Source organism: Pantherophis guttatus, chromosome 7 (assembly GCF_059756535.1).
Source record: "Pantherophis guttatus breed Tessera chromosome 7, ASM5975653v1, whole genome shotgun sequence".
In the NCBI taxonomy this organism is placed as follows: Eukaryota; Metazoa; Chordata; class Lepidosauria; order Squamata; family Colubridae; genus Pantherophis; species Pantherophis guttatus.
The window spans coordinates 24823425-24835745 of record NC_142069.1 but is presented as its reverse complement, the minus strand read 5'-3'; the positions used below and the strand labels follow the sequence as shown (position 1 = coordinate 24835745).

Sequence of the window (12321 nt, the reverse complement as noted above, 5' to 3'; positions counted from 1 at the left end):
CGGCTTACAATGCATTAAGCAATAGCCTTCATACTTTTGTATATTTTATATTTATATTTTAAAATTTATATTTTATTATTGCCCCCACAAACCGGGTCCTCATTTTACCCACCTTAGAAAGGATGGAAGGCTGAGTCGACCTTGAGCCTGGTGAGAATTGAACTCGCAGTAATTGCAGGCAGCTGGATGTTAAATGCTGCCTTAGTAGGAGGCATTAGCCTCCTACGCCACTCAGGCTCATAGCCTCCATATGATTATTTTTAATAGGATAATTTAACAACCTTCCACTTGTTGCTAGTTGAAAGACTCGCTTAGCAATATGTGGACCAATTCCACAAGGTTTTTTCCTTGACATTCCACAATTCTACAGTAGAATATAATAAATCTAATAGTCCAGTGCAAAATAAGTCAAACACAAACGCATCCGTGCACAAACCACTATCTATGTGATCCTGTACAATTCCCCATAATACATTTTTTGTCATATTCCCCTTTCATGCAGCCCTTGTATTGCTTATCAGTGCCACACCTTCCTCCATGATGATCTTCATGATCAGGCTATTCCAATTTATTCACCCAACATTTAAAATAATCACATTTATATACCCAAGTTATATAAAAATTAACCTGGCTCCCACCATTTTATTCTGAGCTTAAAACAAAGCAGCTCTACTCTGAACAGTCAAGATTGGTGTGTTTCAAGTATAGGAAACTTGAAATGCAGGACGTGAGACATTCTGCTCACCACCATTAGACATGAGGATAATTACCATCCCACTGCCCAGAATCTTGGCTGACAAAGTTTCATGAAATAGAATGAATAGCACAGGGGTGAACTCCAGCAGGTTCTGACAGGTTCTGGAGAACCGGTAGCGGAAATTTTGAGTAGTTCAGAGAGTACCACCTCTGGTTGGCCCCAGAGTGGGAGGGAATGGGTTTTTTGCAGTATCCTTCCCCTGGAGTGGGGTGGAAATGGAGATTTTGCAGTATCCTTCCCCTGCCATTCCCATCAAGCCATGCCCACAGAACCAGTAGTAAAAATTTGGATTTCACCACTGGAATAGCATCTATCTTTTCCAATCTTTATTAATAGCATAGCTAAAAGCCATCATTTCTCCCTTAGATTACTCTTCTTGGAATGGCTGCTCACCCCCACCCCCGCCTCCAAATGCCTCTCTTCTCCTAGTCCTATTAAAGAATAGATAGCAATTCCACCATTTCAGATATCTGTAAAATATATTCACAATGTATTTTATAGCTAGGCAAATAGGTTGACCTGAAATAGAACCTTCCCCTAATTTCAATGTCCCACTCATTTCTATCACTTTTTAAAAAATAATAAGATAAAGGCAGGCAGCAAAATTTTTGAAACTGAAAACCCCCTAAAGCAATAAGAATTCTATTGAATTCAGTTAAATGTGTACCATATAAATGTTCTGTGAATCCAAATTTCAGAATTCTCCAGGAAGCAGATTAAAGATCATGCAGAATTCTGAGATGCTAGAGCAGGGGTGTCAAACTCAATTTCATTGAGGGCCGCATCAGGGCTGTGGTTGACCTTGGGGCGTCAGGTGGGTGTGGCTGACTGGGTGGGCGTGGCCAGCTTGACGCCACTCCCAAAACTGCTGGTATGTTTCCTCTTTGCACTGGGTAGACCGGGCCGAAGCCCCGCTGGCCCAATGTTTCCTCTTCGCATTGAATAGACTGGGCCAAAGTCGCATTGGGTAGACCGAGCCGAAGCGATGTGGGCCGGCCCCTTACATTTTCCAGGACAGCCCCACAGGCCGGATTAGACCACATCACGAGCCACATCCAGCCCATGGACCTTGAGTTTGACACCCCTGTGCTAGAGGATATCAAATCGGAAAACTGCATTTGCCTAGTATGTTCTACATGAAAGCAATTTATCTGAAGGAATTATCAATAATAATCTTAAGATATCTCCTATATTTGTTTGTGTCTGTCCAAAGATTGGCAATCTTCAACTAAAACCACCCTGATTTAATGGTCTCCACGATTATTATGATGATCTTTCTTTTCTCCCTTAAGGTTTTGTTTTACACTCCTTTACATTCTACAAGTTAATTATTTTATAATTTAGTCATCAAGGCTGAAGAAGACCAGTTTGATTGGGGATGATGTGATAAAATATCTGGAAGGTTCTAAGTCTGGGATGCAATTTATATGGATTTCTACTCAATTGAAGGGATAAATGTCACAGCGCAAAATTTTCCTCTTATAACATGTGAATTTGATTAACTTCAACACACAAATGCATTGATATTAAAATTATAAAACATATGAAACATTAATACAAATGAATATACGCATCTTGCTTTTTAGCCAAAAGATTTTATTTTCCTTATCTTTAGATTGCCAGATTCATCATTCTAGACTTTACCTAATATTTTACCATTCACAAAATTTAGAAATTACAAAGAAGCCTACCCTATTATAATGCTGAACTCTTCTAGGCCTGCCCAGGCCTGTAAACTGGTGTGAATACACAGAAACTCTTCTGTTAAAGTCAAGATGAGAACTGCTTTGTTTCTCCTTGGCAGAGCAAGCAAAAGCAGGCATTTGCTGAACATTATATCAATGCAAAGATCTATGCTTTTTTTTTTAAAAAAAATGATTTTAAAAAAATATTTGGAATATCAGAAGCAGGCACATGAACAATGGTGCCATAATTACATTCCTGTAACCTGTAATCCTGTGTAGGTGAACACAGGGATACTAATAATACCTCCATTCCCAGTTTTCTAAAAGAAATTGATATTCAAGCTCCCTCTTACTCAAAAACCTTGCCAGAGACTCCAGAGAATTGGAGAATTACGTCTATGCAGGCCCTCTGGAGTAGAGTCATAGCTCAGCAATAGAATACACTCAGTCAAGCAAAAATGCCAGAGTCAGACTCCTGCTGACTGTTTAACCCTGGACAACTGTTTACAGTCAGTTGATAAGATGTCAGTTAGAAGTAGGCAGTCTACGATCCACTTGTAACTTCCAAGGATCTCTCCTCATATGTGATTCAAAAGCACCATTTCTTTTCTGAGATAATTTTTTTCTGCGAGAATTTTTTTTTTTTGGCAAGTAGGATGTGAAAATTGAAAATATATTATTATCTATATTTTCTTGGATTTTCCCCCTTATTTTATTCATTTTCCCCAACCCAGCCCACTGTTTTTGAATATGACATTGACACAGTTATCACAGTTCCAAACCAAGCCAGCAAAAGAAGAGGCCACGCTGTGAGTAGAATGGGTCTCTTTACTGGAGTCTCAGCTTGGCACGTGATGAACAATAGAGTCAAAGGGTTTTTAGCCAACATTACTGGCTTCTGTTAGCCAGCTGGCTATATGGACTCAGAACGCTCCACCCTCCCCTTCCTGGTTGCTCCCGGCTGACTCCAGCAAGTACTCTTGCTGCAACCCGGTTGCTCCCTGGTCAGCTCCAGCAAGTACTTTTTTGGCCCGGCTCCAGCAAGCATTCCAGTGGTGGGTTGCTACCGGTTCACCCTGGATTGGGTAGACCCATAGTGATGGTGGCGGAAGGCTCTGCCCACGCATGCACAGAAGCATCGCGCACGCGCATGAGCGAACCAGTAGCAAACTAAATTGAAACCCACTACTAAAGCACTCCTCTAGCCAGGTTGCTCTCTGGCTAGCTCCAGCAAGTACTCTTCAGGCCTGGATGGCTTCTGAACTGACTGCAGCTGGTTTGCCTTCATGGCTCCTCTCCAGCATGAGTCCCATCACTCGACACCCATCTGTGGCCCCATGTGTCCCCCTCCTCCTACTCTTGTGTGGCAACTCCAAAACAGTGCATTGTGGCCACTTTGAACGGTGCGCTGTCCCGGACGTTGACAACACTCAATGGCAGATGAAGTTCTCACACTCCTACCCTCTATGTTTGCCCCTACCCTTGCTATAGGTCTGACTCAATCAATATAAGCAATTTCTAGAAATGTTTCCATCTACCCCATGCCAGGTCATAATTTCAAAAGGCTTTTAAACAGGAATTCTTAAAAAGGCAAAAATGAAAGTAGGAGATTTATTAGAGACAGTTGGAGTATATACTATTCCTCTCTCATTCTGCTGCCAGTGTCTTACAATGACTTATGTAAGAGACCTGACTAAAGGAATATTTGGAGACAAATCAACGTAATAGATTAAATATTCTGAGTACTGAAATAAATCCAAGGCAGAAAGGAACTACTCCAATACTTATTTTTTCCTCCCCCCACACTTTGCTGTCTTATACTTTTGTGCCATATTTTTCTTCGGAGAGAGCAAAATTGCAAACTGAGGAAAGTCTCACTTTATGTTCTATGCAGCCAACTGCTTGAAAGGACCACACATATTCTGGCATTCCTGAGCCTTTAAATGATAATGTCCCTCCAGTAACAGAGAGATTTACTATAAAAACTTAACAGTGCTGTGACAAGGTTAAGCTCTTCCTATCTGATCAAGGAGCATTCAGTCTACCAGGGAGGGTTTGCTGGGGATAGTGCTTTATATATATATGAAGGAATAATCTCTCACTCAAGTTACTACTGAATCATGATTGTCCACAGCTACCGCTTGCTTTCAGACTTCAGTCATGTCCCTTGTTTCATTTAAGCTGCCTTTCTTAATTCTCCTGTGAGTCTCAAAACTATGCATTAGGTTTACATTTCTAGCAAAAAAAAAAAACAAATACCCCCCAAAAAACCCCTGAATCTTAGGGAGTTTGAAATGGAGGTCTCCATTGGTAGCTTTGGCCTTTCTGTTCTCCAACTGAAAATACTTCCTCATCTAAAACTCTTCCAAGAAAAGAACCATCTACTCACCGGAAAGGAGGATTTTTACTACAACTCATGCCATGTGAATATGGTCTCTCTTTCTTTGGCCCTTAACAGAAGCCATACCTTACTATTCTCCAACACACATTGGATCTGTTTTTCTGAGATCTAACTAACATGGTCTGGACTGCTTGACCTTATCACTTTACAGAACAGTATTTGCTGTTCTGTAAAGTTTTCTGTCGAGTTGCAACATCTTTTTTCTTTTATGTTGCTCCTGCTGTTTGTTGCATGGTATTTTTCTCTCTCATGATATCAATTTGTTTATTATTACTGTTATTAATTTTATCGGTTCTATTCTTGTTCCTAGAGTTTTCTCTGTTCTTCTGATTCTGCCCCATTACCGCCCACCCACCCTCATCCTTTTTAAAAATGCCGGTCTGGTGTTGCCTAACAATTGAACTGAGTTTTCCACCTAAAGTTGGGAGGAGTTTCTACCATGAGCTTTTAGCATTTATGCCAGGGAAATTCAGATTCTAAACTTTTAATGTCTGATATCTTAATGTTTAATTCTGTTACAGTATTGTAAGCCATCCAGAGTGATTTGGTAGAGGGATGGGTGTCATACAAGTTTAATAAAATAAATAACATAAATATATAGCCCCCTTTTCCATTTAGTCTATGTACATTCCCCTTATCCCTTTCTTAACAATTAAACATTGCAAAAGAAAAAGAAATTAAAAACTATTAAAGACTAAAAGCAATCGCCCTTTTTTAGATATCAAAAACTAATCAATTACCCCATTTAAAAAAGGTAAAGGTTCCCCTCGCACATATGTGCTAGTCATTCCCGACTCTAGGGGGCGGTGCTCATCTCCGTTTCAAAACCGAAGAGCCAGCGCTGTCCGAAGACATCTCCGTGGTCATGTGGCCGGCATGACTAAACACCAAAGGTGCACGGAATGCTGTTATCTTCCCACCAAAGGTGGTCCCTATTTTTCTACTTGCTTTTTTTATGTGGTTTGAACTGCTAGGTTGGCAGAAGCTGGGACAAGTAACGGGAGCTCATCCCGTTATGCGGCACTAGGGATTCAAACCACTGAACTGCCGACCTTTTGATTGACAAGCTCAGCATCTTAGCCACCATGTCCTTTTTATTTACCCCATTAGACATTTCCAAAAGAAACACTATCCAATCCAGATAACCATTCAACATTGCTAGAAATAAGAACTCATTATTTACTCATAACGAAATAAACCCATTTTATATTTTTCTTTCTTCCTCCAAATTATCCTTAAGTGCCATGAATAAAATTCTGACTCCTGTTTTCTTCTCATATCTTTTACTCTCCTCTCAAAATTTTTATCATCTTTCAAGTCCTCTTGTAGTTTCCATGAAATAACTCAATACATTTCTTATATTTCACATTGAAAGGGTAATGTCTTTTCCAATTTTTAAATAATCTCCAATTGCTTTGGAAATCCAGTAAATTCATCTCTGATGTGCCCAGAGGGATTTGTTCAGCTTTGGTCTTTCTGGTTCCAGTAAAGGGTTAAAAAGTTCAAGCTTCACAGGCCCATAAATCAAATGTTTCCTTTAAAGTAGCCATCTTGTGCTCTGGTGATTGACCTTCAAGGTTTTGTTTTACAATTGATATGTAAACAATACAGCTTTCCCAGAGAAGAGGGTCTTCCTTTTCAGTCTTTCAAAAATAAAAGTTATTTCTTTTTGTTTAAATATTTTAATCTTTTTAGTTGTCATCTATTTGTGAGGAAAGTGAAAGCCAGTAAATTTCTCTGAGGTTTCTAAATATTTTAATCCCAGAAATAAGGAAAATCACCAACGAAAATCATTATGTGAAGAAAGTCTCTCTTAAACTGAAGAACAAATTATAATCTCAAAAATGCATTAAAAATGAGGAAGATCAATTCTAGTTTCTATAAATTTAGGATGCATTGCAGCTGTGAACTTGACAGAAGACTCTGTCTTGCCCTGTCTCTCAATTCACCGACCAATTGGGGAAATCTGTGTTTCTACAACTTTCTCCTGAAGAAGGAGAGACTGGAGCAGGGGTCTCCAACCCTGGCGACTTTAAGCCTGGCAGACTTCAACTCCTAGAATTCCCCAGCCAGCAAAGCTGGCTGGAAAATTCTAGAACTTGAAGTCCTTGAGGCTTAAAGTCACCAAGGTTGGAGACTTGTGGTCTGGAGGACAAATGGGTTGATTTCAGGTTTCCTCCTTAAATCTGGAAGAAGAAGAAGAAGAAGAAGAAGAAGAAGAAGAAGAAGAAGAAGAAGAAGAAGAAGAGGAAGAGGAAGAGGAAGAGGAAGAGGAAGAGGAAGAGGAAGAGGAAGAGGAAGAGGAAGAGGAAGAGGAAGAAGACGAGAAGAAGAAGACTCTCCTCCAATCCCTGAGTAACTAGAGGCCAAACAAGCCGTGATGCCGTCCTTTCAGAGACAAATTGACATTCAACAATGTTCAATGTGCTGCTGAACTGCTGAGATGCCATCAAAAGTCCTCTGATCGATTTTGATAGCATGAAAGTTCTGTCGAAGGAATACAGCAATGCATTAATTGGGGGCAAATTTAAATTTATCAGGTCCATTGCCTCCATTTCTCTAATATATCAAGAAAAGTGGCTGCATTTCTGAGATACATGAAGTTGATTCCGTTGATAAATGTGCTTTTTTCTTAAATGAACATGTGTAAGGTTCTGTAAAATTTCTCCTGTAATGGAACACATTACCACAATTGATAGGGAAAAATAGTTTCTACTAGCTCTTTCTTCAAGTTAATGGGAATGGAGCAAACTGTTTCAAATTCGAAGCTTTATACCAGAAGTAAGCAGCAGAAGTGTAGTAGACCAGAATTCGTAAACCTTTAACTAATCTTTATCCAGAAGATACATATTTAGTATATTACTTTTGTCCTGCAAGATTAAGAAATACTGAATTTGTTGAAATTTCCCTCCCTGTGCTCCACACTAAGATATTAATGTGTTCAATAAATTATAAATACCATTGTCAGGAAATATGTCAGGAAATTTCTCCTTAGTTCTAGGTTGCTTCTCTCCTTCTCCCACCTTCAGGTCCTATGGCGAATATGTTTTTGTGACAGCTCCTTAGATATTGGAACACTGCTATCATGTCACCCCTAGTCCTTCTTTTCATAAAACTAGACATACCCAATTCCTGCAACTGTTATTCATATGTTTTAGCCTTCAGTCCCCTAATCATCTTTCTGGTTCTCTGTACTCTTTCTAGAGTCTCAACATCTTTTTTACATTGTGACGACCAAAACTGGATGCAATATTCCGAGTGTGGTCTTATCAAGGGACATTTATACAATGGGAACATTTAAACATGATTAAGTTAGTCACAAAAACAAAGATATGAAGAACCTTCATAAATTCACAGAAACTTTGAAAGCATTCTTTTTAGACAACATTCTTGAACTTCAGCTATTTTATTTTGTATCATCATGCAAAGGCATTCTAAAGTGATAAATCAGGCTTTTTCACAAGAGCAAGTTTTACAAAATTTTAAGGTTTAGAAGTCCAACTGAATGAAATGATAGAAAGCATACAATTTCCATGGGCTTTCATTGCTGGTCTAAAGGGCAGTAAAAAAAATAATCCTGTTAAGAATCCAAAACTAAACAAAACGTAATTAAAAAGGCATTTCTCAGGAAAAAGTTGCTGACTGCTGAAAGGCAGAGGAGCTAAAGACAAATCCCCAAATATCACTGCCAGATCTTCTAATCCACCTAATTGACCAGTAGCCAATTATGGAAAAAATTGAGCATTGAAAGAAATCACTGTGAATGCAACCTGCTATTTTCTTCGAAGACATCCTATCCCAAAACTTTGCATTTGAAAAACTGCTTTCTTCATGAAATGGTGACCTTGTTCCTTGAAAAGAAAACCTCTACTTATTTCCAAAGTACTATGATTCACTTCAGGCCATCAATGTATGCCAGTAACATTGAGAGGGATCTTGGAATCCTAATCACTTAATCACTTAATGAGCCAACAGTGTGTGGCAGCAGCCAAAAAAGCCAATGCAATCCTGGGCTGAATTAATAGAGGGATAGAATCAAGATCACATGAAATTCTAGTACCGCTTTACAAAGCCTTAATAAAACCACACTTGGAATACTACAACCAGTTCTGGTTACCACAATATAAAAATGATGTTGAGACTTTGGAAAGAAAGCAGAGAAAAGCAACAAGAATGATCAGGGTGCTGGAAGCTGAAACATACAAAGAACAGTTACAGGAATTGGGTTTGTCTAGTCTAATGAAAAGAAGGACCAGAGGAGACATGATGGCAATGTTCCAATATTTGAGGGGCTCCCACAAATATGAGGGGGTCAAACTATTTTCCAAAGTACCAAAAGGCAAGACAAGAAACAACAGATGGAAACTAACCAAGGAGAGAAGCAACCTAGAACATTGTGATAACAGTGACAGCAATCAACCAAAGGAATAGCTTGCCTTCAGAAATTGTAGGGGCTTCTTCACTGGAGGCTTTCAAACAACCATTTATATCATATGGTAATCTGAGCTTTTGCATTCTGGCAGGACATAACCATAATATTCAGGAACATTGGAAAGCTATTTTTGTGTGCTTCTTTTTTCTCTTCATGTAAGACTCAAGGCCAATTCTGGCCAGTTCCACAGGGTGCTTAGATCTGGCCTGTGGGCCTGCCCTGGAAACAGTGGAGGACAGTGCCTCTGCAAGCAAAAATGGAGCTCGGGAGGGCCACGTGTAGGTCTCCGTTTTCAGCCATTACGGCCTCCTGCAGCCCTCTGCCAGTGAAACGGAGCTTGGGTGGGCCGCACACCCTCCCGAGCTCCATTTTCACTGGCAGAGGGCTGCAGGAGGCTGTTGTGGTTGAAAAGGAGCTTCCATGAGTGACATCAAGCTGGCCGTGCCCACCCTGGCCATGCCCCCTGGTTCCCCCCAAAGTCGAACACAACCTTGATGCGGCCCTCAATGAAACTGAGTTTGACACCCCTGCCTTATCAGTATCACTCAATGTATTTGAAAGTCAGTAGTTCGGTAACTCTAAAATTCTTAGAGAAATGAAATCTGTCCACATTTACTCCCTCAGAAACATATTTCTGCATCCTCTGCATTTTCTACACCTCACTCGGTCATTTTTTTCTACCGCTAGAGAAGTTCCCCTCCTATTTTTCAAAGACTTATCTCAGTTGCTACACATCCTCAGAGCCCCAAAGAATCTCTGTATCTCGGATGTCGTGTCAACAAATCCATCTGTTTCATTTGCTACTCTTCGCATGGCAAATGCTTCCATATGGGCTTTCCCCCCTACTCTAACAACATTTGCTCAGTCACTCATTCCAAAGAATGTAAAGAATATTCCCACTTTGTTATCCACTGCTTTCTCACTTTCCCCCCATCTTGGTAAGTTTCTTAAAAGATTTCATTATCTACTTATGCCAACGCTGAAGGAGGCAAACACAACTAAAATTGAAGTAAAACTTGAAAGTTCTGACAGCTATACTTTGTGTGATACAAAACCATCAAAAAGAAAAGGGCCAGCTGAGAGAATCTTCTCCCTGAAAAGGTAGCAATAGCAATAGCACTTAGATTTACAGCATCCTCCAAGCCGTTTACAAATGTCAGCATATTGCCTCCAACAATCTGGATCCCCATTTCCGATCCCCTTGGACGGATGGAAGTCTGAGTCTACCTTGAACCAGTCAGGATCAAACTCTGGGCTCTGGGCAGAGTTAGCCTGGAACACTTCTAACCACTGAGCTATCAAGGGCTCCTTAACTCAGGAGATAACCTTAAAGACTCAAAGAACCACAAAGGTCCTAACCGGAAGCCCCCATTCAATTCTGGAGCAGACCGGAAGTCCGGTTCCCACATCATAGTCTCCTTTAACGCGGCGTCCTTTCTCCTCTGCTGACCAGAAGTCCAGTTCCCCCACCATAGAGTCTCCTCCTAGCATGGATTCCTTATTCCTCTACCTGTCCTAACCAAAAGCCCTATAAATTGTGGAGTCGACCAACAACAGGGAGCTGCACCAGAGGGATGAAAGAGCCACATGCGGCTCCAGAGCCGCAGGTTGCTGACTCTTGTCCTAGGAGTAGGAAGGAGTATCTTCAGATAGCAGTGCAATAATTTTTCTTAATTTATTGCAAAATCATTCTTCTGTGTTCCATACATATACTGATTTTTTTTACTTTAGGCATTGGAACAGTAGCTATCTGAGAGCTGAATTTAAAAAAGACAAAGAAATACCATGGTTTGACCAAAGTAATCTAATCCAACACCATTTGGCACAAATATAGCAATATATTATTACAGCAATAGAATAACATTTGCCTTACTGTCATCTGGTGTCACTCCATGACTTCTTCCTCAAACTTGATGACTTTGTTATTTAATATCTCAATAAGGTATCAAAAAAAAAAAAATCCAGGCATTTTGCCCACTTCTTGGCAGTACTGTGAGTTGATTGTGTTATGCACATGTTCTACATGCTTTGAAGCTTTTGTTATTCTATGCCATTTCTCTCCATTAAAAAACTATAATCATTACAAAACTTGAATTTATACCACAAGCAGAAAAATGCTTCGAAAAAAAAATCAACAACTTAAAACTGGAAGTTGGCTGGAAATTAAGAAATGTTCCAAGAACAAGAGTAAGTTGCCATGGAAATGACTGGTCTTCTCTGTATGTAATTTGTAAACAATAGTCAAAATTGATTTAATGTTCTAATCTTAATGACACTAAATAATTGACATTTTTTTAATGGAATTTAGCCTTCTGGTTAAATTACTGTGCAAACTAATAAGGAAAATGTGTACCTGATTATGTGCAGTGTCCTTTCTTTTTGACACCCCAAGTTCTCAAAGGAATTAAACAGAAATATATTTGTGATGGACATTATTATTCAAATTACAGAACCTTTCAACTGATGCTCTTTTGACAAACCTGTTCAAACATGTACTTAGTAGATATTGCTTATGATACTTCAAAACTGCCAAAGCTCTTGGCTTCCTCGATCTGTTTCTTGCTTGATGCAAGGATTTGTTTAAGAGTGAGGGGGGGGAAACACCAACAGATTCTACAGTCTTTTACAATATTATTAGGAAGTATAAGAAACTCAAGAGTAATTCTGCCTTCAAAGAAGGTATAAATTGAGCTGCCAAATGAATTGACAGGCTTTTGACATTCTATTGCAATACTCAACTATCAATAAAGATCCTTCCCAAAAGTCTTATCCCCTGAGTTTGCTTGTCTCAAAGTACTTGACAAGTGGCAGCTAAAAAAATGAGTATTTGCAATAAATTGCAGGTGATGTGTTACATAGATATTTATAAAAAGCTTTACCTGGAACTGGCAGTCTGTTAAAACAAATAGCATTTATGGGTTGGCTTACGTTTTGTTTTTTGTTTTGTTTTTTGCTTGTTTTATAAAATCTCTCCCTCTGTGTGTGTAATGTAGCTTTCATCATGAACAATAAAGTGTAACACCTTGGCTAGGTTTTATGGGATCTT

General features: G+C 39.5%; 1 protein-coding gene across 2 annotated transcripts in view; it reads right to left on the bottom strand.

Moving 5' to 3' along the window:
- The window catches only part of CHST11 (carbohydrate sulfotransferase 11), a 210333-nt gene that overhangs the window by 37598 nt on the left and 160414 nt on the right, over positions 1 to 12321 (bottom strand). The window lies entirely within an intron of this gene.